Source organism: Adiantum capillus-veneris, chromosome 1, assembly GCF_014529385.1.
Source record: "Adiantum capillus-veneris isolate H3 chromosome 1, ASM1452938v2, whole genome shotgun sequence".
In the NCBI taxonomy this organism is placed as follows: domain Eukaryota; kingdom Viridiplantae; phylum Streptophyta; class Polypodiopsida; order Polypodiales; family Pteridaceae; genus Adiantum; species Adiantum capillus-veneris.
The window spans coordinates 113,124,659-113,148,696 of NC_140931.1; positions in this window are offsets into that span (position 1 = coordinate 113,124,659).

A 24,038-nucleotide genomic window follows, 5' to 3' on the forward strand; every position below is an offset into this window, starting at 1 on the left:
CTCCTCTCTTTGAGGGCGTGAAGAGCCGCCTGCTAAGGGGGAAGACGAAGTTCCATAGCGGGGGCAGAGCCGCTTGTGCCGGGAGGAAGGAGACATCGACCTTCGCCATATGCTGTGTGGCCTAGCTCGGCGGACACGCGCTGCGGAGGGGAGGAGTTTACGTCACTGTAGTGACGCCCAAAACGCAACCGACGGGCATCTCTCTCTCTCCCTCGCCCTCGCGGCACTGCCTTGGTCGCCATAGTTGATAGTGGAGTTGTTTTTTCACACTCAAGGTGCCCACAGGCCTTTGGCCTTGGGCAATTCCTCAAAAATTCTCAAGCTAGGGTGCGTGCCCACCCGGGCACACACCCCATACACAAGGTTTGCGACGGTTGTCGGCCGAGCTTCGACATAAGCCTAGGCAAGGGGCCACGAAATTCTTGGCAAAAATGTCGTAAGTTCAGAAATTGCAAAAATTCGACGGAGTTGAAATTTTCGAACAAAGTATCTATTGCACCTTCTTCCTTCGAGAAGATTAAGTCGCCTACGACATTTCAAAGCGAACAATTACGTTTCAAGCAGTACAAATTTTTGTCGGCATCTTCAAGCATAATTGATTCAACTATCAAGAGCTTGCGAAGTTCCATATACGACAGACTACTCTCGATTTTCACGGAGTTAGCACGGCTACTATACTTTGCGAGTGCTCCCAATATCAGGTATATTTCTAAGTGCTTCTTTCACCGCACTGTGTAGCCATGGATTCAGATATCAATATGACATTCGATTTTGAGCAAAGTACTCCTGATCCTACCAATGATGGCCCGCGGCTCGATCCTCTCAAGGAGAGTACCCACGACGCTATGGCATGAGAAGCTACTTATGAGTTGCTCGATATTCAAGAATTTCGTGCACTTCAGACACGCATGACAGTCATGGATGAAAATTTTAAAGCTTTAAATGAAAATGTTACTAAACTCTCCACATTAGTAATTCAATTAATGCATCAGCATTCTAAGAGTCTTGCTGCTGACACCCACATGCATGAGCACGTTGGCACACAAGGGCAAGGCCCAACTAATGATATGTTGCATACTCTCACTGCCAAAGAGGTGGATGACTTGTTAAAGAAATTTAAACCACCAGTCTTTAAGGGCGAAGACCGAGACCGCAATAAGGATGCAGTGAACATCTTTCTCAGCAAATGGGATGGAATTCACGCCTTACGGCGTACTCCGGATGCAGTTAGAGCTCTGTAGATGAGCTTAACTCTGGAAGGCAAGGCCTACAAATGGTGGATGTCTCTCAAGGAGAAGAACATCATACCACATAGTTGGGCAGCCTTTGGAGCAATTTTTAGCAAGGAATTTTTGCCTACAAACGAGGCCGATCGGAATTGGACGGCTTGGGACACATGTTCCATGCGCCAATACCCATCCATCACTCCTTGAATATATCTCTCACTATCGGGACGTTATCCTCAAGTTGGAAGGCTTGGATACCTTTCAACAAGTACGAGGGTTCATACGAGGTCTGACACCCGAGCTTAAGAAGTATGTCAAGACCCAAGACCCTAAAACACTTGAGGAAGCCATAGTGAAAGCACACATTCATGATGACCCTGATGAGAAGAAAACACATAATAGTAACGTGCATGCTAGTATACATGGTAATACACGCACTCAGTATGGGCACAATAAAAGAAAATTTCTAGTTGCTAATTCAGATGCATCTAAAAAACCCAAGGGGTCCAAGGGTCCTCTCTCTCCTGAGGATTTTGATAAAGCCAAGAAAGAGAAGTTATGTTTTCAATGTTTAGGAAGAGGTCATGGCAAAAAGGATTGTCCCAAGGGGAAATCTACTGCTCAGGGGAAGGAGAAAGCAGTGCACACGGTGCAACTACTGCCTCTTGAGTCTTCCTCAAATTCTCCACAGTGGAAGTAACACACACTGAGGTGGTGCATGAATGCTATCTCACAGCTTCCATGTGGCAACAAACCTTTGGACCGCATGAGTTAGTACGTATGCACGGATATCTGCAAGGGCACAAGGTGCGCATATTGGTAGATGACAATGCTACTCACAGTTTCATCAACTATGGATTGGTGAAAAAGCTCAAACTGCCTCAAACTCCGAGTACCCACCGCTACAAGGTAGCAATAATGAATGGACATGATACTGAAATATGGGATACTTAATGCCGAGCTGTTCTATTGGAAGTACAAGGGTACTCTACTTGTTTGGATTTTCAGGTTATGAACATGGAAAGGGCTGATGTGGTTCTTGGTAGGGAGTGGTTGCATAGCCTAGGACCATCACTGAAGCGTAGCTATGAGCACAAGAACTGGATGTTTGAATCCCATGGTGCACATGTGTTGTTGTTAGGAGAAAAAGATATACCTTCATCACCGCTGATTTGTACCGCTGAGCTTACGTAGTTCGTTTCTGATAATGAAATAGATCAGGTTTTCTTGTGTTACTCACTCTCTCATTTTCTTTCTAACATTGAGTCTGTTGAACATTCCTCAACGCCGCATGCTTCTCTCTCCTCTATTCCACCAATTTCTAATTCTTGTTGGGATTAAAGCCCAAGTGGCCTCTTATACGGATATGGCCGCCCGCCCGCCCGCCTAACTCACTCATCACTAACTCTTTGTATATACTCACATATACTTTTGTGGATAATAAGGTTTTGGGAGATAACCCTTAAAACAGAGTTCTCTGCATACTGTGTACTGTGTAAGCTCTCTGTGCATCTGTGTGTGTGTGTGTGTGAGTCGATCCACGCTCCGCTCCGCGAATTCAATTTGTATCAGAGCCGAGGTTCAGTGCGTATTTGCATAATGGCGCACGCGCACTTTTCAGGCAGATTCTGGATCCGAAGCTTGAAATTTCACACTCGGCGTTTCGGGAGCGTTTCCATCAGGTAACCTGCGGTTTTACTCCCCTTTCGAAGCCGTTTATGCCCTCAAAATTTCGTTCTGAGCACTACAACAGAAGATAGATTTCAGCCGCAAAGAAATCCGTCTTGTGTAGATTGGCAAGCAGGAGGTGGTCGGCATCGATATCGGCATCGACATACATCATTATTCGTCTTCAAAGCATCATCTATAGACCAGGTACACATATATATCATCATATATATATATTGCAGTCTGCATTGCTACTTCTTGTGCTTGCCAGGTTCCAGGGGAGGTGTGGCCATACGACGGCTTGACACCACTGGCATGTATTGCAGATTGATGTACTGTGATTGTGGGTCTGCTAGTTGTGAGTCACGCTAGCAGACAGACCACCGCAACGGTCATAGGACAGTGATTGGTTTATTGTAGGATGTATGCTAGTTCTAGACAGTTTGCTGAGCCATCTGTGAGGGTCGTGTGTGAGGTTTTTTGAAGCCAAGCACTGGGGGCTGGGTTACCCAGTGTGAGGTGGATTAGGTTGCTGGAGTTCCCGTCTACACGCATTCTCTTCGGTGACTTTTATCCCATAGGATGTATGACTTTGTGTAGACACTGGATTGCATCTTATGCGTCAGGCCGTTGAGGCATTGTTCAGGGTTCATTCTTGAGACAGATACAGGTTCTGTGATCGCCCAGACAGGAGACAGTGTATGCTACGACACAACATATTACAGAAATTTTCAGATTTGTCACTGGTCAGCTATTTATGATTGTTTTTGAGCTATCTTTTGGTTCTCAGAGCTCAGTTTACAGGGGAGACTTTGTCAAAATTTTTCCAAAATACTGACAGTTCCTGAGGAAAGGTGTTCAGCTTGTTGTTTACAGCTTGTTTACTGTGTACAGAGGCCAGTTTACAGGGGAAACTCTGCCGGATTTTTCCCAGAAGTAAATAGTTTGGCAGATATGGCATCTTCTCAAAGTGAGACTCTTTACAACATAAAGAAGCTGGATGGCACAAACTTTCCATTCTGGAAGAAGCAGATTTGGCAGGTTTTGGTGCAGAAAAAACAAGTGAAGCCACTGAGGCTCAAAGGGGAGAGACCAAAAGGTATGGCTGAAGATGAGTGGGAAGAGCTTGACGAGTTAGCTTGTTCCACAATCATGCTGACACTGGCAGAAAATGTTTACTTCAACGTAGCAGAAGAGACTACAACGTATGGCATATGGCAAAAGCTATGTGGTATGTACGAGAAACAAAGTGCTGCTTCTCAAATTTACTGGCTCAAGAAATTGGTGGATTTGAAGATGAAGGAAGGGACAACTATGTCAAATCATCTCAATGAATTTCACACAATTTTCAGCCAGTTAATAGCACAGGAGATAGTCTTTCCAGATTCAGTGAAGGCTATGTTTCTCTTAATCACCTTGCCAGACAGTTGGGATACTTTTCGTACAGCGTTAAGTAATTCTGTCGCGCCAGAAGGTCTTACAAGTGCCAATGTAGAAGGCAGCTTGCTCACAGAGGAAGTAAACAGGAAGAACATTGACAAAGGCAAAGGCAATAGTGCTTTGGTCGTTCGAGGGAGACAACGGTCTAAAGAGAAGAAGGGTAAGAAGACACAAAACCGAAGTAATTCTCGTGACTCAAAGTCAAAGGATGACATAGAATGCTACCATTGTGGCAAGAAGGGTCACATGAAGAGAGACTGTACGAAGTGGAAACAAGAAAAAGGCAAAACAAAGAGTTCTGAGCAAGATGAAAAGAAGAGTTCACTGAAGATTGAAAAGGTGAATGTCACAGGATCTGGTTCAGACAGTGATTCTGGTATCGTAGCTGGTGACTTCTTCCTCACAAGAAATCTTGATTCTGTTTTCTTGACTGCAGAGGATGAACATGCTATGAGTGATTGGATTATCGACTCAGGGGTATCTTTACATGTTTCTCCGCACAAAGAGTGGTTTACATCATATGTGGCTACTAAAGATTATGTCAGACTTGGCAATGAGCACGTTTGTGACATACTTGGAGTGGGAGATGTGTAGTTGAAGTTTCAGAATGGCTCTTCTTTATGGCTCAAGAATGTCAGACATGTTCCAGCAATTCGAAAGAGCTTGATCAGTAGGAAGTTGGATGATGTGGGTTATGTGACAGTCTTTGGGAACAATGCTTGGAAGATCTCCAAAGGTTCGATGACTGTAGCACATGGCAGCAAGTCACGAACTCTGTACACTTTACATGTTTCAGAGGTTAAAAACCATGTAATTAATGTGATTGAGCAGCCAAGTGTATTACTGTGGCATCGTAGGCTGGGACATATGTCAAAAAGAGGAATGGAAATACTTTCTCATTATGGTTATTTGCCTGGCTTTTCATTTCAAGATTTCAAGTTTTGTGAGCATTGTGTTTATGGTAAGCAAACACAGGAACCGCACAGATCAAAGAGGAATCGTAGGGACGAACGGTTAGCTCTTGTGCACAATGATCTATGCGGACCAATGCCTAGTTTGTCACTAGGGGGAGCAGCATACTTTTGTACATTCATAAATGACTATTCTCACAAAGTATGGGTTTACTTCTTGAAGCACAAGGATGAGGTGCTCAAGGTCTTTAAGACATTCTTGCAGCTTGTGGAGAATCAAAGTGGTCAGAAGCTGAAGTGCTTGAGAACTGACAATGGTGGAGAGTACGTTTCCAAAGCTTTTCAAGACTTTTGTGAAGCAAAAGGGATAAAGCGGGAACTTACTGCACCATATAATCCTTCACAGAATGGGGTTGCAGAACGTATGAATAGGACCATACAAGAGAAGGTCAGAAGCATGTTGTCAAATGTTGAGTTTCCTAATGGATTTTGGGCGGAAGCAGTGGCTACAGCAGTCCATTTGATCAACAGGTCTCCTAGTAGGGTTCTGGATAAGAGTGCAGTGGCCGAGATGCTATGGATAGGCAACACACCTTCGTATAAGCATCTCAGAGTCTTTGGTTGTGAAGCTTATAGCCATATTCCTAAGGAGTTCAGGAATAAGTTAGAACCAAAGAGCAAGAAGTGTATATTTCTTGGCTACGGAGAATAGGGCAAGATGGGTTACCGGCTTTGGGATCCTGAGTCCAGAAAACTTATTCGTAGCAATGATGTGCATTTCAATGAAGCCAAGTTTCACGCTAAGCCAGAGAAGATAGAGGAGATCAGAAGAGTTGTCTTCTGGGAAGATGGACCTAGTGCTAGCACATCAAGACAGCATGGTTAGGCTCAGGAACAACCTATAGTGGCTAGAGAGGCAGAATTAGTTGTGGTGAGACGTTCTGAGCGTGTCTCCAAACCACCTGATCGTTATGTGCCTTCTCTTAATTATGTCATGCTCAGAGATTGCGGAGAACCATCTTGTTACAAGGAAGCATTACAAGTGGTTGACTCGAAAAATTGGCAGTTGGCCATGCAGTCAGAGATGACAGCTCTGCATAAAAACCAGACATGGAAGCTAGTTAAATTACCAAATGGCAAAAAGGCTCTACCTTGTAAATGGGTTTACAGGTATAAGATCACCGCTCATGATAGTCAGCCAAAGTACAAAGCAAGGCTTGTTGCCAAGGGCTTTAAGCAAGAACAAGGCATTGACTTTGATGAAGTCTTCTCTCCAGTGATCAAAATGACTACATTGAGATGCTTTCTTGCATTGGTTGCTATATTGGATTTGGTGTTGCACCAAATGGATGTCAAGACAGCGTTCTTGCATGGTGATTCAGATGTGGAAATTTACATGCAGCAGCCAGAAGGGTTTGTTGAGAAAGGCAAGGAAGATTTGGTATGCCAATTGTTAAAGAGTCTTTATGGCTTAAACAATCATCGAGGGCATGGTACCATAAGTTCCACCAGTTTATGCTTTCTCAAGGCTACAAACGTAGTGAGTACGATCACTGTCTATATACAAAGAAGGCTAAGGATGGTAGTTGGCTGATCCTTATTTTGTATGTGGATGACATGTTGATTGCTGGCAAACACTTGGAATAAATTTCAGCTTTGAAGTCAAAGATGGAAAAATCGTTTGACATGAAAGACATGGGTGAGGCAAGTCATATACTTGGTATGCGCATTGAGAGAGACAGATCAAAGAAGTTGATTTGGTTATCTCAAACAGAGTATATTGACAAGGTTTTGCAACGTTTCAATATGGAGAAGGGAAAGGCATTGAGTGTTCCATTGCCACCATATGTGAAACTTAGCAAACAAGACTTTCCTGTGTCTGAGGAAGAAAAGGCTGAAATGAATAAGATTCCATATGCGTCTGCAGTGGGTAGTTTGATGTATGCAATGATTGCTACACGTCCGGATATTGCATTTGCAGTGGGAGTGGTTAGCAGATATATGTCAAATCCTGGAAAGAAACATTGGGAGGCAGTGAAAGGTATCATGAGATACTTAAAACATACAAAGAGTATGCGCATATGCTATGGTAGTCAGGATTTGAGTGTCAGAGGATACACTGACTCAGATAATGCAGGAGACTTGGATAAGAGGATATCTACATCAGGCTATGTCTTTACATTGGCTGGAGGTGCCATATCATGGCGATCTCGATTACAAGATTGTGTTACGCAGTCTACTACAGAAGCTGAGTATGTTGCAGCAAATGAGGCATGCAAAGAAGCTATTTGGCTTGGTAGATTGGTAGCAGACTTGGGAATCAAAGTAGATATGCTAGAGTATATTGTGATAGTCAAAGTGCTATACAATTGGCAAAGAATCCAGTGTTCCATTCGAAGACTAAGCATATTGATGTGAAATATCACTTCATTAGGGAAGTACTTGAAGACAAGCAGATACAACTGCTGAAGATCCACACCAAGGACAATCCTGCTGATCTAATCACAAAGGGACTTCCAGGAGAGGGCTTTGTGCATTGTCGTGAGTTATTGGGCATTGGATAGATGGCAGCCATGTAAATATTTGTACATTTATGTTCATAGATTTACAGTTACTTAAAGTGCCACATTGGACTTTAAGTGGGAGGTGGTTGGGATTAAAGCCCAAGTGGCCTCTTATACGGATATGGCCGCCCGCCCGCCTAACTCACTCATCACTAACTCTTTGTATATACTCACATATACTTTTGTGGATAATAAGGTTTTGGGAGATAACCCAAAACAGAGTTCTCTGCGTACTGTGTAATGTGTAAGCTCTCTGTGCATCTTTGTGATAATAAGGTTTTGGGAGATAACCCTTAAAACAGAGTTCTCTGCGTACTGTGTACTGTGTAAGCTCTCTGTGCATCTTTGTGTGTGTGTGTGTGTGAGTCGATCCACGCTCCGCTCCGCGACTTCAATTCTAAACAAGCAAACGTTGCTAGTCAATTACATAAATTATTAAAGGAATTTCAAGATGTATTTCCTAATGATTTGCCATCAAGATTACCGCCGACACGATCAATACAACATAGCATTGACGTGGCTGCAGGCTGTAAACCTGTTAGTAAACCACCTTACCGTATGAGTTACTTAGAGGCTGCTGAGGTGGAACGTCAGCTTACTGACTACCTTAGCAGAGGGTTTATACAACCCAGTTCTTCACCATGGGCTTCACCTATCCTTTTAGTGAAGAAAAAGGACAGCAGTATGCCCATGTGCGTAGACTACCGGGGCTTAAATGCGGTTACAGTTAAGAACAAATACCCATTGCTAAGAGTAGATGAGTTATTTGATAAGCTAACTCATGCACGCATTTTTACGAAAATCGACTTGAGGTCAAGATATCACCAAGTACGTATTCGGCTTGCTGATATCCCTAAGACTGCATTCCGAACATGGTTTGGACACTATGAGTTTTTGGTGATGCCCTTTGGATTAACCAATGCGCCCGCAACATTCATGACACTTATGGATAGTGTCTTGAAGCCATATTTGGGCAAATTTGTCATTGTTTTCCTCGATGACATCCTAGTCTATAGTGATTCTGAAGAAGAGCACTTACAACATCTCAGGCAGGTGTTTGAGTTGTTACGTACAAACAAGTTATATGCCAAGGAATCTAAATGTGATTTTCTAAAAGATGAAATTCATTATTTAGGGCATGTTATTTTAGCTCACGGCCTATACATGGATCAATCCAAAGTGGATACCATCAGAAAATGGCCTCCTCTTAGAAATCTGGAAGAATTACAGATATTTTTAGGATTTGCAGGTTTTTACCGAGGTTTCGTTAAAAACTATGCTCAAATTGCTGTACCTATGACGGATCAACTTAAAGGCAAAGGAAAAGCTTTTCAGTAAGGATCCGCTCAACAACACAGTTTCGATACACTCAAGGATGCATTAGCTACAGCTCCTATACTGGCTATTGCAGATCCTTTGAAACCATTCGTTTTGGAAACGGATGCCAGTGATCGTGCTATTGGAGCAGTCCTGTTACAAGACGGACGGCCGATTGCATTTGAAAGTAAGAAGCTTGATGCAGCTCAACATAACTATTCTGCTTACGAATGCGAACTCTATGCAATAGTGTCGGCCTTAAAAACATGGCGGCATTATCTGTATGGTGCTCAATTCGAGGTTGTGTTTGACCATGAAAGCATCAAATGGTTTACACAACAAACATATTTAAAGGGTCGAAAAGCCAGGTGGGCCGAGATCTTCAGGAATATGACGCCAAGCTAAGGTATCGCAAAGGCCAATACAATGTAGTGGCAGACGCTCTATGTAGAATTCCAGAGATCAATTCGCTCTTGTTCACGGAACTTCGTAGTGAATTTTTAGATTCTCTCAAGGGAAAATATGAGCATGATGAAGCATATTCCAAAGTGTGGAGCCATGTTCAAAAGAGGGATCCTTCTCACCCCAATGACGGTAGTGTACAATTAACCTCCACACATTCTCCTTTATCAAGTGATGAACTACAGTGATGGAAGCATTTTACCATCGACAATGGGTAGCTACTCCACAAGAGGAGAGTTTGTGTACCGACGGACACGGACATTTGGCGCCAAATTCTTTATGAATGTCATGATAGTCCAAGTGCAAGGCACCCGGGGATTAGAAAAACTTATGCTCTCGTATGACGACAGTTTTATTGGCCATGTATACATGGTTTTGTGCAAGCTTATGTCTTGCACTGCCAAAAATGTCAAGTTAACAAGGCAGAGTGCCTGAAAGCAGGACACCGGCAAGGCCGGACTAGACAAGGCAGGGCCGGGCTAGGCGGTGTGGAACAGGGAGTCCAACTAGGGCAAAGGGCCAAGGGCATGCCTATATAAAGGGTGGTTGGGTGGTGGACTCTCAAGCTCTAGTCACTCCTGTCTAACAGCATCGCATCAATGAGCTTTTCATTGCACAACGATGTTAAAATAGTAGTCTCACAATATAATTGTCGTATGCAACTAGTTGTTGCGTCCTCATTGCTCATCTCACCACAACCACAAAGAACCACCTCCATCGTCGATAACATGGTGCCCATGGGATCCATATCATGAGATCGAGTTGTTCCTCTTCCTTCAAAGCTTGTGGCTTCTCTCAATTGTTGGTAGTGCAGCTATTGATGCAGACCGTGCTAGTTTGCGGCATCTCGAGGCTTGGACTCTTTTGTAAAGGCCAACGTGGACACTGAAGCCTAGACCTATGCGCGCATGAGATTCCTTGCCAAAGATTATGCTGCAATAAAAGTTACTTGCACTACTTGCTCCGAAGCTTGGAGCATAGCTGCCTATTGGAGGCGTATCTTGTTGTACGCTATCAAGTACATCCTATGCGTGAGTTGCAAATGCGAGAAGAACATCCGTTCTTCTCTACACAGGAGAAGCTGTCGAGAAGAGAGAGAGAGAGAGAGAGAGAGAGAGAGAGAGAGAGAGAGAGAGAGAGAGAGAGAGAGAGAGAGAGAGAGAGAGAGAGAGAGAGAGAGAGAGACAAAGTGCTACTGCAAGGCCGCTTTGCGGGCCGCAAGGCAGTGATCGTGAAAAATTTCAACGATGGCATGCAAACAAGTCCATATGGTCACGCCCTTGTCGTCGGCATCGACAAATACCCTCGAATGGTGATTAAAAAGATTTCTCAGAAGAAGATTGCTAAGAGGCCTCGTTTGAAGCCATTTATCAGAGTAGTCAACTACAACCATATCATGCCTACAAGGTATACTTTAGATGCGGACTTGAAAAATATTGTGATAACCGAGAAGCTTGATTCTAAGACAAAGAGGGAGAGACAAGAAAGGAAACAAAGGCACTATTTGAGGAGAGGTTCAAGACAAGAAAGAACAAGTGGTTCTTCTCTAAGTTGCAATTTTGGGATAGCTTCGGTAATTGACCGGACAACATGTTTGGGCTGCGAGCTCTCAAGTGTCGAAAGTGTTTGCGTGGGCGACCTCCTTGAAGGGGTTGTCCAATATTTTTAATGGTAGTTTTGTTGAGCTTACTCTCTCTATTGGTGTTTCTACCCTTGGATTTTACTCTCTGAGTTTCTCTTAATGGTTATAAGGAGAGAGGAGAAAATCTTTAGTGCGTAGAAGAAACCTGGCATGTCGTTCAATATAGAGGTTAACAATCAGGTACATCATTTTTCGATCGATGATTTGAGCTATCCAACACAAGAAAGGACCTATTCTAAGATGAAAACGGCTCAAAGAACTCATGTTGCATGGGGAATACATGTCTTCATTGGACTCATTATTTATAGTAAGCACCCGCGAATCCCTTCCTCTTTCCCTTTGTTTCATGCCTTAAAAGGAGCAAACAGTAAGATGAACTGGCTTGTGTCACCCCCTTGTAGCGAGCAATGCAGATACTTGCAAAACCTTGATCTTTAATAGCTCTAGTTCTCTTAAGTGAAGACAACTAGAGCTAATACTTGCAAACCTTGATCTTTAATAGCTCTAGTTGTCTTAAGTGAAGACATACTGCCAGGAAAGGAGTTCTTGTAATACTATGATTGCGGTGCCACCAGCTACAACTTTTTAGAGAGTTTTGTGTTTACTTGGTGAGCCTAATGCGCTCGATGGAGATGTCAAGAACACGCACATCTACACAATGCCATATCTTGGCAAAGGGAAGGCTCAAAATGTTTGACAAAGATTTGCATCCAACACCTACTTTAGTGTACGACATCAGTCAAAAGTTGTGGTATGTACCACCCCTAGGGCTAGAGGAGGGATGGGTAAGCCTAATGTTGTTTTTCTAGATACGGCCAAAAGATTGAGCCAAGGAGCCCTGGAGGATTGTCCTCAATAGATATGAATCGAGGACATATCTCCAAATGCAATCATTTACTCTTTTGTCTTGAAGGCATGTGGCACTGCCTTGGTTGACATGTATGTCTAGAATGTCGTCTTTTGAAATGCATTGATTGCGGGATATGCCCAACAAGGAGTGGGCCACGGAGCTCTTGCTTGTTGTTTTTAGGATGCGAAGCGAGGGCACTTCTCACACTACGTAGAAATCCAATAAGTTTATGATGTAGAACATAAAGTTACCTCTACGTCTCTTTAAGTTTAATCTATATTCTGCATCTTTTATATTTGTCTTGATGCGTGTTTTGTGTCTAACAAAGAAGACATATATTCAAAACAATGGACGTTTTGATTATACAAGCACAACTCTAGCTCGTCGACAACACTGCAAGGTCCATTATCTGCATCCAATTCCCCATGCCTATGCTCTCTCTCTCTCTCTCTCTCTCTCTATATATATATATATATATATATATATATATATATATATATATATGTATACATATATATACATATGTATATATATATATATATATATATATATATATATATATGTATACATATATATACATATGTATATATATATATATATATATATATATATATATATATATATATATATATATATGTATATATATATATGTGTGTGTGTGTGTACCAGAGCGAGGCGTTTGAATCTTGTAAATAACTAACAAGTAAGCAACATTTTCTCTACTAAGGTTTTCTCCCTACTCTAGCAAGCTGTGTTCTGAGCTCATTTGTGTGCCACCTGCACCTCGGCTTCTCGGATGCACGTCTAGCAATAGGTCTTTCTCTCTCTCTCTCTCTCTCTCTCTCTCTCTCTCTCTCTCTCTCACACACACACACACACACACACACACACACACACCACACACACACACACACACACACACACACACACAGTTGGAGAAGATGCTCTCTATAGAAATCCATCTTCGTGACCCACTCCTATGTCGGCTCTATCCATGTTCTCTTGGTGTCTAATTGGTCAGATCTTGGAGAATGAGTCTAGTAATCTCCACCCGTGTAAGCGACAACGATGGTGCATCAAGGGAGTATTGGAAGGAAGGCAAGCTGTCCATGCTGAAGCCATGTATCTGGAACCATGATGACATCTCTGGATACCAGCATGATGTGTACCCCTATAAAGCTAACTATCTGGAGGACTCAAGGGCCAATCTGGCATATTTGTCTCCGGTAGTATCCCATAATATGTGCATAAAGGAGACCGATTTGGTAAGCACCTCTATTTCCATAGGGTACGCTGCTAACTCCGCTCTATGGATCTTGTGTGGCACGGAGGCCAAGCACATGCACGCGCACACACACACACACACACACACACACACACACACACACACACACACACACACACGTCCCATCTCCATCAAAGAGGTGGTGGCCTCCCATTGTCATATACCTTGCCATTTCTCATGCCACACTTGTTCCACGCCCTTTGGTCGCTTACCTTCATAGTGTATGACTCTTTGCAAATGAAAATATGCCGGAGTGGAAGAAGGATGCATTTGGTAAGGCACTCACCTTTGGCTAGTGGTCAAAGCTATTAATAGTATAGGAGCAAAGATAAAGTCTTCCCATTTACAAGCTGAAAGTGAGCTGATTAGGGCAATCCTTGAGTACTTGGTTTTGGTTGTGATTGGACAAACTGGTTAAGGGAAAATGGCATAGGCTACACAATATGAATCAAGATTACACAACAAAAGGAAAGATTGCATGTGCACAACTTCAGAGAGTGGCCATGCTATTAGGTTCGAGGACTACAAGGGGCTTGAGATAGTACTCAGTGCTTGAGACAATAACGAAAGAAGTGCTTGTGGATAGCCAACTCTTAGTGTATTCTATTATCATGAATGATGAAGCACACATTAATGTCCTCTCTACTTTGTGAGCCTAAAATGGTTTGTTGGATACTTGAGCCTACATGTGGCCACTTGGCATGATCTAAGCCATTGCCCTCTAGCCGAATCGCATGGCCAAGATTTTCAAGCTTTCTTTTCATAATGACCTTTAGCATACTATTAATATTATTGCCGACAACCAACTACATGTGCTTTTAGGTATGCAAAAGGACAACATCAATGCTTGTCCCTCGTTTTGGAGGTCTACACAAAGCCAAAAGCCAACATCCACAGAGCCAAAAGCCAACATCGGTAGTTCTGAAGTATTAGTAGAGTTCATCACATCAAAAGAACAACGTCAATGCATGTCCCTCGTTTTGAAGTTCTGCATAGAGTCGAAAGCCAACATCGATAGCTTTGAAATGATAAGCAATGCTCTGGTTAGGGACCTCTTCTTGAGCAGGTGGATGAGCACTCATGTAGCCTAGCAGCTTATGAACTAAAAAACTCATTACTACAATAAACCCTACACCATCTACAACATAGAACATAAAATTACCTCTGCTTCTCTTTAAGTTAAATCTATCTCCTTCATATTTTGTATTGTGTTAAGTCCTATTTTGTGTGTCGCAGATTGCACATATATTTGCAACAATGGATGTTTCAATTACACAACCACAACTCTAGCTCAACAACACTACATGGTCTATTATGTGCATACAATTCCCCATGCCTATGCATTTCCTTGGTCAACACATAAAGTTTATTGGGTAGGACTTATAATTTTTGGAGAGCGCACAATGCCAACTCTCCACCATACATTTTTAATGGCAATTTTGCATGAAGTGCACTATATGTTTAGCATTTCACTCTATAAAGTTTCATTTCAAGACGAAATGTTTAAATTTTCACATTGCGTTTATGTGTCTTGACACAAACATTGTCCTCCAGCTTGCACAATTGGACGACTCCTATACACGATTATCAAGTCGATAGTGAAATTTAACTTTTACAATGCACTTTGTCCTTGTTTACTTCATTGCTAGATGCTAGATGTCAATATGTGTATGTCCTATTATGTTCTATAGAAATGCCCACCAAGCCAGACTAGTTTTCCTTTTTGGAACAAGTGAATAAAGGAGTTCGATATACATTTGACATAAGGATGTTGAGATTGAACCAAGACGAAATGTCAATCTTGGGAAGCAAGTGACTCGACTAGGGCATGAAGGCATGCCAAGAGGATGTCAATCTCTTGTCTAAACACAACACTCTCCATTATGACTCTCAATGTGCACTCTATTTATCAAAATCTTTGATCCTCTTCTTCGGATCTCTCACCTAACCACATGCGAATCCTTGAGCAAATCAACTCTGGTTGTTTCCAAACTTCATAGGCATCCTATTGAGACTATAAAGAACATCTCTACGTCATCAGACTTGCATTACAACACAAAAAAATTTGCAATTTTCTTCTGGTAGCCTGATGCAAACCAGCTTTTTGGATTTCAAATGTGCCTAATAGGTGCTCCTAAGTGTCGGGAATCACATACAATTGATGGAATTTCAAAACGACACTTGAATAGAGAGAAATATCACCTGGAGGGTCGTAGACGTAGTTGCTTGATTTTTCTCCGATGCTTGCAATGTAGGTATTCACACGTAGAACTTGACAAGACAAACACAATGGTGCCCTCATAATTCTGATGCGATAATCATGCGGTGCAGTGTGAGCAATGGAAATACACAGTAGAAGAGAAGACACATAGTGTACAGAGAAAAAACCTTATCTGCTCATTCGTTCCTCATAATGATCGTACAAAAAAACATTACAAAGTTTCCTTTTATACCTTGGCTCCAGGTTTCATGGTACAAAAGCTAGATCTGCCATAATCGCATCAATATTTACATTCTCGGCTTCAAAATACATTTGGGTAACAGATATAGGTTGTGGGAGAAGTCAGTATCACTTGAAATTACAATTATAGTTAAATTATAGATATAATAAATCTTCCAACACTCCCCCCTCCAATTTCATGTCTACCATGACATGAGTCAGAAGCGCGGTTGGTGGCGGAGGTAAGGTTGCCTTTGTATCTAGCATGTTGTTTTCTCTTGTAAGCCTTCATGACATTCCATTGCGAAATATTTGTCTTCTGGAGCAAATGGCCTCATTGTGTCATCTGAAAGGAGTTCCATCGCATGGTAGCTCAGAAAGCGTGCTTTGATGTGTCGTTGACCTCAGGCCTAAACAGTGTAGTGTTCAATGTGAAAAACCCTATGTATAAAGCTTCTTCAAAAGTGCTCATGAAGTATGATGGCACGAACATCAAGCGGGAAAAGAAGCCATGCAAAATATGCTCATTTGTCTACTGGCTGAAATCATAAAACAACCCTTTATTTCCTTCGAGGAAGGACATCCAAGGTTTATGATACATAGTTATGCAGGCGGCCATCATTCTACATATTTTTCTTAGCGTTTGACAAGATAGATCTGGAAGTCCTTCATACATTTTGACGGTTGCCTGTAGAGTGCTAAGAATATACTTTTCATCCAATCTTTGCTTGTCTTTGGGTCCTGGCAAGATTGGGTAGTTTAGCAAGTTGCGATGTTGTTTTTGTATGTCTTCATGGCGGATCCATGTTCGCATTCTAGGAACTAGGCAGAAGGTGACATCCTAGTCTATTGTCGTTGGTGCTGTCATCATGTGAATTTGATACTCTAGATGCTTCCCCAGCCATGCCACCCTCGATTTTGGTTGTCTTTCATGTGGTTGAACTTTTAGCATCTCTTGCTCTATTGGCACCTTCCTTCGAATACATTTGCACTTTATTAACGAGACGGGGAGAGATCGGGTATACCAGTCTTCGTTGATAGTAGAGGGTCAAAGGAGATACAGATTGACTGAATGGAGAAGATGGATCTCCCATTCCATGCCTTTTTTCCATCTCTCTTCCTCTGTGCCCACAATTCTTTCCTTCATCTCTATTATGGGTTCTTTAGTTAGTCTATATGCCCTTTCTGGCACTGTTTCAATCACAATTCTTTCTTTGACTCTTTGTTGTTGAGTTGTGCTACTTTTTGAAATATCTTGGGATGCATGTTGCTTTCCTTTACCCTAATATTTTCTTGTAGTAGGGAGTGTGGCTTGAGATGTTGACCCTTGTTGTTGGGCTTGTTGAGGTCTCTGCTGGGTATCTCCATCTTTCTGCATGTCATCTCACTGGCGTTGGTTTCATCATATTTGTGCTCACTATTGTTAGGGAAATCTTGATGTCTGCACTCTAGCTTTTCCTTTATGGCAGCCACTTTGCTTTCAGATCCTCATTTTCACCTTTTTGAGGGTAGCATTGTTTGTTTGAAGTGCTTCCTCTCTAGCTAAGGTAGTGGTTGTGGTGTCTTACCTCATCTTCTCTCACACCCTAACTACCCGGTCTAGCTTAGAGATTTTGGAACTTGCATCTGATGGTGTTGTGCTTGTCTCTGACAACCTTGTCAACCGTGGATTTGCCTTGATTTTTTCGACGATGAGGCGTGGGCCATAAGCTTTTCCTCGGCACTGACTAGCTGTATCTCTGCCATCACTAGCTGGTTTTCTAGTGTATCTGCTTGGTTGTAGACTTTTGTGAAAATAGATTGTAGATCGATGATTATTTCTTCGTGGTCCACAACAGCTCTTTTGACAGCGGCTATTTCTTCATGAGCTTTAGCTAATAGTTGCTTCTTGTCGAGCTATTTGAGCCTCTATTACTAGCTCCTCTTGTTTGTTTCTAAGCATATGAAGCTCAACATAGACTTTGGTTAGCTCACTTTGTAGTGTTAGGACAACATTCTGGTCTTGATCATGCTATTGCATTGCCACATTGTACATATCTGTTGCCACCTCTACAAGGCTTGATAATATGGGTCCACCATGCTCCATTGACATTGTAAAGTACTGGGTATAGGCATTGGTCGTTGTATTTTTTTGTTACCACATACGTATTTTGTGGCTTGGGACAATTGTCCTGGTCCTTGGTTTCTCCTTGTGTGTCTTGCGCTTGTGAGGTCTTTGGTTGAGATTCTTGAGTGTGCGTCATTTTGAAACCAAAATCTCTAAGAGAGTTGTTGTCAGATCCAGAGTGTGAGATTTTGATGGAGCTGTTTGACTCAGGTCTCTTCTTCATTCTCTTTGCGTCCTCTACGGCCTTTCGAGCTTCTTCTTTGGCTAGCTTTGATCTCTCCATTTGCACCCACTAAGTGCTTTGTAGTGATAGGAGTGGTTGATGGGTTTTTGGTGCGAGCCTTGCGTGGCACCCATTTTTCAGCAAAATCACCTTCATTTACCATTTTCTTTTTGAATTCTTCTACTAGCCTTTCCTTTTGGGCCTGATTATGAGCTTTCTCCTCTTTTCCTTGTTTTGGCATTGGGATGGGCTTTTTACCCTTCTTGTCTTCCTGCTCTTCTTCAGAGGAGTTTGTCTTGTGTACTTTTTTTTAAAAGCATGTTCTGGTAGTGGTCCGAGTTGACCTGGATTTAGTCATCTCCTCCTCACCCTCTTCCTCTGCAAGCTGAATCTAGTCATTTTGTGTTGGAGCTTCTGGAAGATCTTGAGTTGCTCCAATAGCCTGATATGCTATTCTTGTCAAAACCTTTGGAGTTGACAGATAGGTGAGCTTGGTATGTTTCTCCTTATTTGTAAAAGTAGCTTGAGCAAGTACTGGGTGTGCTCTATAGCCACTGACGTGTTTTGCTGGTAAGCCTAGGTGTAGGTCGTAGCTAGAGTATGGTTGGGTGTAGTATACCTACCTGGACGTTTTTCATCTATGTGAAAGAATTGCATGACCATGTAGGTGGGCAACTCTGCTTCCCAGCATGTCATGTTTGCAAAGGTTGTTGGAGCTCCCTTTTTCTTGAACACTTCCACACCCATCTCCTTCTTTCCTTTCATGATTGCTCCTCTATCCATCGAAATACCTACGGCTTCGGCAATCAGCTATGAAATGATTTTGACTTGGACTTTATCAATGTCAAGAGTGGAGATTTGTGTTGTTCTTTCCTCTGTTATGCTGGTGTGGAGCTCATGGGATCTCTGGATGTGGACTCCGCATGGTGGAAACTGGAAGTAGTTGAGTAAGTTTGTTTTCTCTAATGCTTCTTCCATCAATAGCTTCCTTGCCAGGTTGTAGGCTTCTCGAGGGATCATGGGGATGGTGAGCATGTTAAATTCTCTTTGTCCCTGTTAGCTACTTCGTAGACTTTTTCTCCCTCAAGCTCAAGTCTTTCTTTCTCTGTGTAGGTGGATGCCTCTTTGAGAGAGTCGCGGAGTAGAGTGAACAGTGAATTTGCTCGAGCTTCTTCTTGCAAATCCATTTCTTCTTGTTGCCTTTAGCTTTTGACTTCATAGCTCCTATAAAAAGTTGTCATAGATCAGAGATTATTCAAATTTTGAAGTGGTACCTTCTCATTTTCCATGTATTTGACAAGCTGATTAATGTGCCACTTTGTTCAAAACTCATGTATAATGATGCAAAATCTCAACAATTGACAAATATTCATTGTTTATGAAAATAGAGAAAAGATTGCGTTTTTTCTTAGGCCTATACATAGATGAGTTTTTTGAAGTACTAACTGATGTTCACTACCCCTACAGGCTTAAATTTTGATTTGGATAGGAGGTTTGGTCGTAGTAAGGTTTTGGTCATTTGCTCCAAGTGTTTGTCACCATGGTTGATGTAGATGTGAGTTTTTTTACCTTTGGCTTCATAGAGATGTTCCATATATTTTCCCAAACATATACATTTGGTTGGCTCCTCTTTGAGCTTTCTGGTTACTATCTACTAAAGAAAATCACATTTTTTTCTCCATTTTTTCACATTTGGCCCAATGTCAGCCACCAAACTTGGTAGGTTTACTTCTCACATTGATTATATATTATTCCTCCACCTACATTTTGAATTTGGTCAGCTGGCCATGGGTTAGGTCAATTTGAATCATTCGGCTAAGCCTGAGGTTTGCTTAGGGGGTTTTACACTTTTCCAATATATATGAAACCTTTGGGATAGGTCTTGTTTAGCTAGAGTTTTACCTGTACAACTTCAAATTCCACAATTGATTGCAACTTGGCTCTACTAGGGAAAAAATCACGATTTTTTCTTGTTTCCCATATTTATCTTTCAAACAAGGTGAAACTCATTCCACACCTTATACTGAGTATTATGAGCTAGCTGATGACTTTGCACTGTGTTTTGAATAACCTTCTTTGGCTTGGGCCTCGTTTTAGGGCTTGTTTCTGAGATACTTTTGCCTTACAACATATAGAGACCTCCAAAATATAAGATGTAACATTTAATGGCCTAGTAACTTGTGTGTAGCGGAAAATAGCATGAACATAGTGAGCATTTCATTAGAATAGATTCCTAATGAGCATAACAAGAGTGCTTGGGTGGAGAGAGCAACAAAAAGCATAACACCTAGTTAGATAGACATGAAGAATACTTCAAAAAGAGAGAGAATTTAAGCTATTGACAATAGTTGAGGACCAGATTTACATGGAGCCGGTCCCCCCTCCAAAAGGCTTTGTATTATAGGTTTCTCCCATCAAGAGAGACATTGTACAATACAATTCTTTGTGTTCCTTCAATACTAGCTAGTGCAATGAAGATGGAAGCTTCAAGCACTAAGCAAAACACTTATAAAACACGACATCATTTCCCTCACGGTCTCAGACCCAAGACCTCACACACCTTCGAAGATGGTGAGAGCTAGCGGGGTATGAGAGTAGATTGAGAGGAAGAAGGAGTAGTCTTACGAGAAAGATGCATATCTCCTCACATAATCACTCATATTAGCATAACATAGCTTAGTAATTAGCATGGCAGAGGATATGATCATGCATTGAAGCTTGGATCTTGGTTGGATTTGCATTACAAAGCCAAGAGTTGTTGGTGTAGGCCTCCCTTCTCACAAGCTTGGAGTAGGTGATAAGCTTTCCATTGAAGCTTGAGAAGGAGAGAGTGAGTCTTCTTGCTTCACACATGAAATTGTGTGAGTGTGTGTGCAATAATTCCTTTGAAAATTCAGCCCCCCCCTCTCTCTTGGTCGACCCCTCTTGCTATTTGCTCATGCTACCACCCCATTGGACCTCTCCAGGCTTAGCCAATAGGATTTAAGGAGCATAAGTGATAGCCTTCTAGCATGTGTCCCGCTTTCCCCTTTTGTGAGAGCTTAAGGTAATTAATTAATGCAACTAAACTCTCATTGGACCCCTTTGTCTCTTGGCCAATAGGAATCAGGCAAGCCATTGGGTTGACGAATGCTCATTGGACCCCTTGGGAGACTATCCAATAGTCTTCTAGAGAGCTTAATTATTATTGATTCTTTTATTAAGTGTTTTTAAATTAATTAAACTATATTTACTCTAGCCTAATTCTTGTTGGTCCACCTCCATGGCCATCCAATAGGATTTGAGTACACCTTGCGAGCATCTGGGCTAGGGAGCTCACATGTGTCCCTCATTCCCTTTGTATAAAGGAGGCTTGTGCATGTGTGTGTGTTTCTCTCTCATCCCCTACTTGCAAGGCTTGCCCCCTCCTATGAAGGAAGCATGAAGACTTTTTGCACACACACACAAAGCATCCAATTTTACTAAGCTTGACCATTGGACACAACCTTTGGATTTTGGAACCTTGGCATTTTGGAAGTCTTAATGGGCTGAACCTTAGGGTTTTTAAAGCCCATTGTTGCACCTTGCTCTTTTGCATACGACCCCCCCTTTCGATCCCTATTTTCCCTCCTTTGGATCCCTAATGTGGCCAGTCTGCCAGCTTAACCAATATTCTAGCTTTTTCTCCCCTGGCACTTCCCCATATTAAATGATCAGTTTAACATGAGAAAATGATTTAGGAAAATTAGATATTAGCTATTATGACATTACCTCTCTCTTGAAACCATAGTCGCCCTTGACTATGGGGTAGAGAAGATAAAGAATATTCATTAGTCCTTTTTCTAGCGGGTAGAGGATCCCTATGTTACCCTACGACATCGTTCTAGAATGGATGACTAGTCCATTTGGCGGTTGAGAGCCTAAGTTGCCACAAGCATGTCTGGACATTAGTCCTATCAATCTTCCATAGTAGAGTGACACGCTCTACTTGGTGTTTGGGAGACGTCCTTTCTGCAAACTTGATCTAAGCATGCATACTACTTCACATTTGTGCACAATAAAGAAAAAGAGAGTCTGGAAGCATTGTAAGCATTGACAAGGTTTAGGTTATCCTTTAATTGTATGCCTTGCATCCATCTAGCATCATCAAAAGGATAATTCTTAAACTTAATAAGATGTCATCAGATAGTCTTACCGCCTCTTAATACCTTGTCTTCATGTCGGAGAATGGACTCGGGCTGCCCCACCTCTTCTTGGTCCTCGATCTCCGGTAGGTCTTCAATAGTTGGTTCTTGGGTTGGCTCTCCTTTGCAAGGCTTTAAATAGGCTCACATGGGAAGCATTGTGTATGAGCCAATGGTTGGGCAACTTGAGTTGATAGGCCATCTCATTGATTGGCCTAAGAATCTGGAAGGGACCATAGTACCTTTTTGCTAACTTAGCATAGTACTTTTGGTGTCCTATAGGATTCTTGCCCGTTGTGTGCCTTAGTCGAGCCTTGGGAAATTTAAGTAAGACCCAATCATTTTGTTTAAAGGCTTGGGCTCTTCTGTGCTTATTAGCAGCAGCCTTTTGCCTTTGCTGTGAGATAGAGATAGCATCCTTAATCTTTTGGAAAGAATCTTGTAGGTTTCGGCTATACTCATCTGTAACAACGATCTTCTCGTGTACCTTAAGTAGCAGAGGACTTTTTGATCTTCCCTCAATTACCTTAAAAGGTGCTTTTTCCATGGAAGTATGTACAATGTTGTTGTAGGCATACTCCACTAAGGGTAAGTACTTCTCCCATTGGGATCTTTGATCTACTTCCATTACATAGGCTTTTAGTAGATCAAGGATTGTTAGGTTGGCTATTTCACTTTGGCCATCTGTTTGCGGGTGATAGGCCGAAGAGAAGTTTAGCCTTGTCCCTAAATTTTTAAAGAGACCCTTCCAGAAAATACTGTTCATTCTAGGATCTCTATCTGACACTATGGACATTGGCAAGCCATGGTACTTGAAGATTTGTGGTATGAAGAGGGTTGCCATTTGATGGGCTTTGATAGTCTTTTTGACATGTATAAAATGAGCTTGTTTACTAAACCTGTCTACTATCGTCCATATTCCCGTATTCCCATGGATAGACTTAGGCAATCCAAAGATAAAATCCATGGATATGCTCTCCCATGGTGAATTAGGGATTGGCAAAATTTGAAACAATCCAGGTTGCTTCCCTCTATCAAACTTCGTTTTCTGGCATACCACACATTTAGAAACATACTCTTGTATGTTTTCTTTCATGGTAGGCCAATAGAGATATGTTTCAATCCCCTTTAGGATAGACTGAATCCCTCTATGCCCCACATAAGGAGGAGCATGAGATTCATATATTAATTTCTCACGTAGTGAGTTAGTAACACATAGTCTATTGCCATAGAGAAGATAACCATCTTGTAAAGTAAATGGTTCCTCTTTCTTTCCTAATGCAAGGGCTAAAATCACATCTCTAAATCGGGATCAATAGCATACTCATCTATCATAGAAGATAGATCATTGTGAGTTGCTATGGAAACCGCATTCACTCTCGACCGTCTTGAGAGTGCATCGGCTACTTGATTATGCTTGCCAGCAATGTGAGCAATATGAAAATGAAATTGCGAAAGGAAATTTTCCCACCTCATTTGTTTGTCGGAGAGCTTGGTCTGCGTCATGAAGTACTTAAGACTTTGGTGATAAGTCCGCAAAATGAAAGGAGTCCCTAATAAATAGTGCTTCCATGAGTCTAAGGCATGTAGAACTGCGAGGAGTTCCTTTTCATATATGCCTAGAGCTTGCTCAATAGGGTTGAGCCTTCGACTTTCATAGGCTATGGCGTGCCCTTCTTGGAGCAAAACAACTCCAAGGAAATCACCACAAGAGTTGGTGCAACCAAAATTGGTATGTGC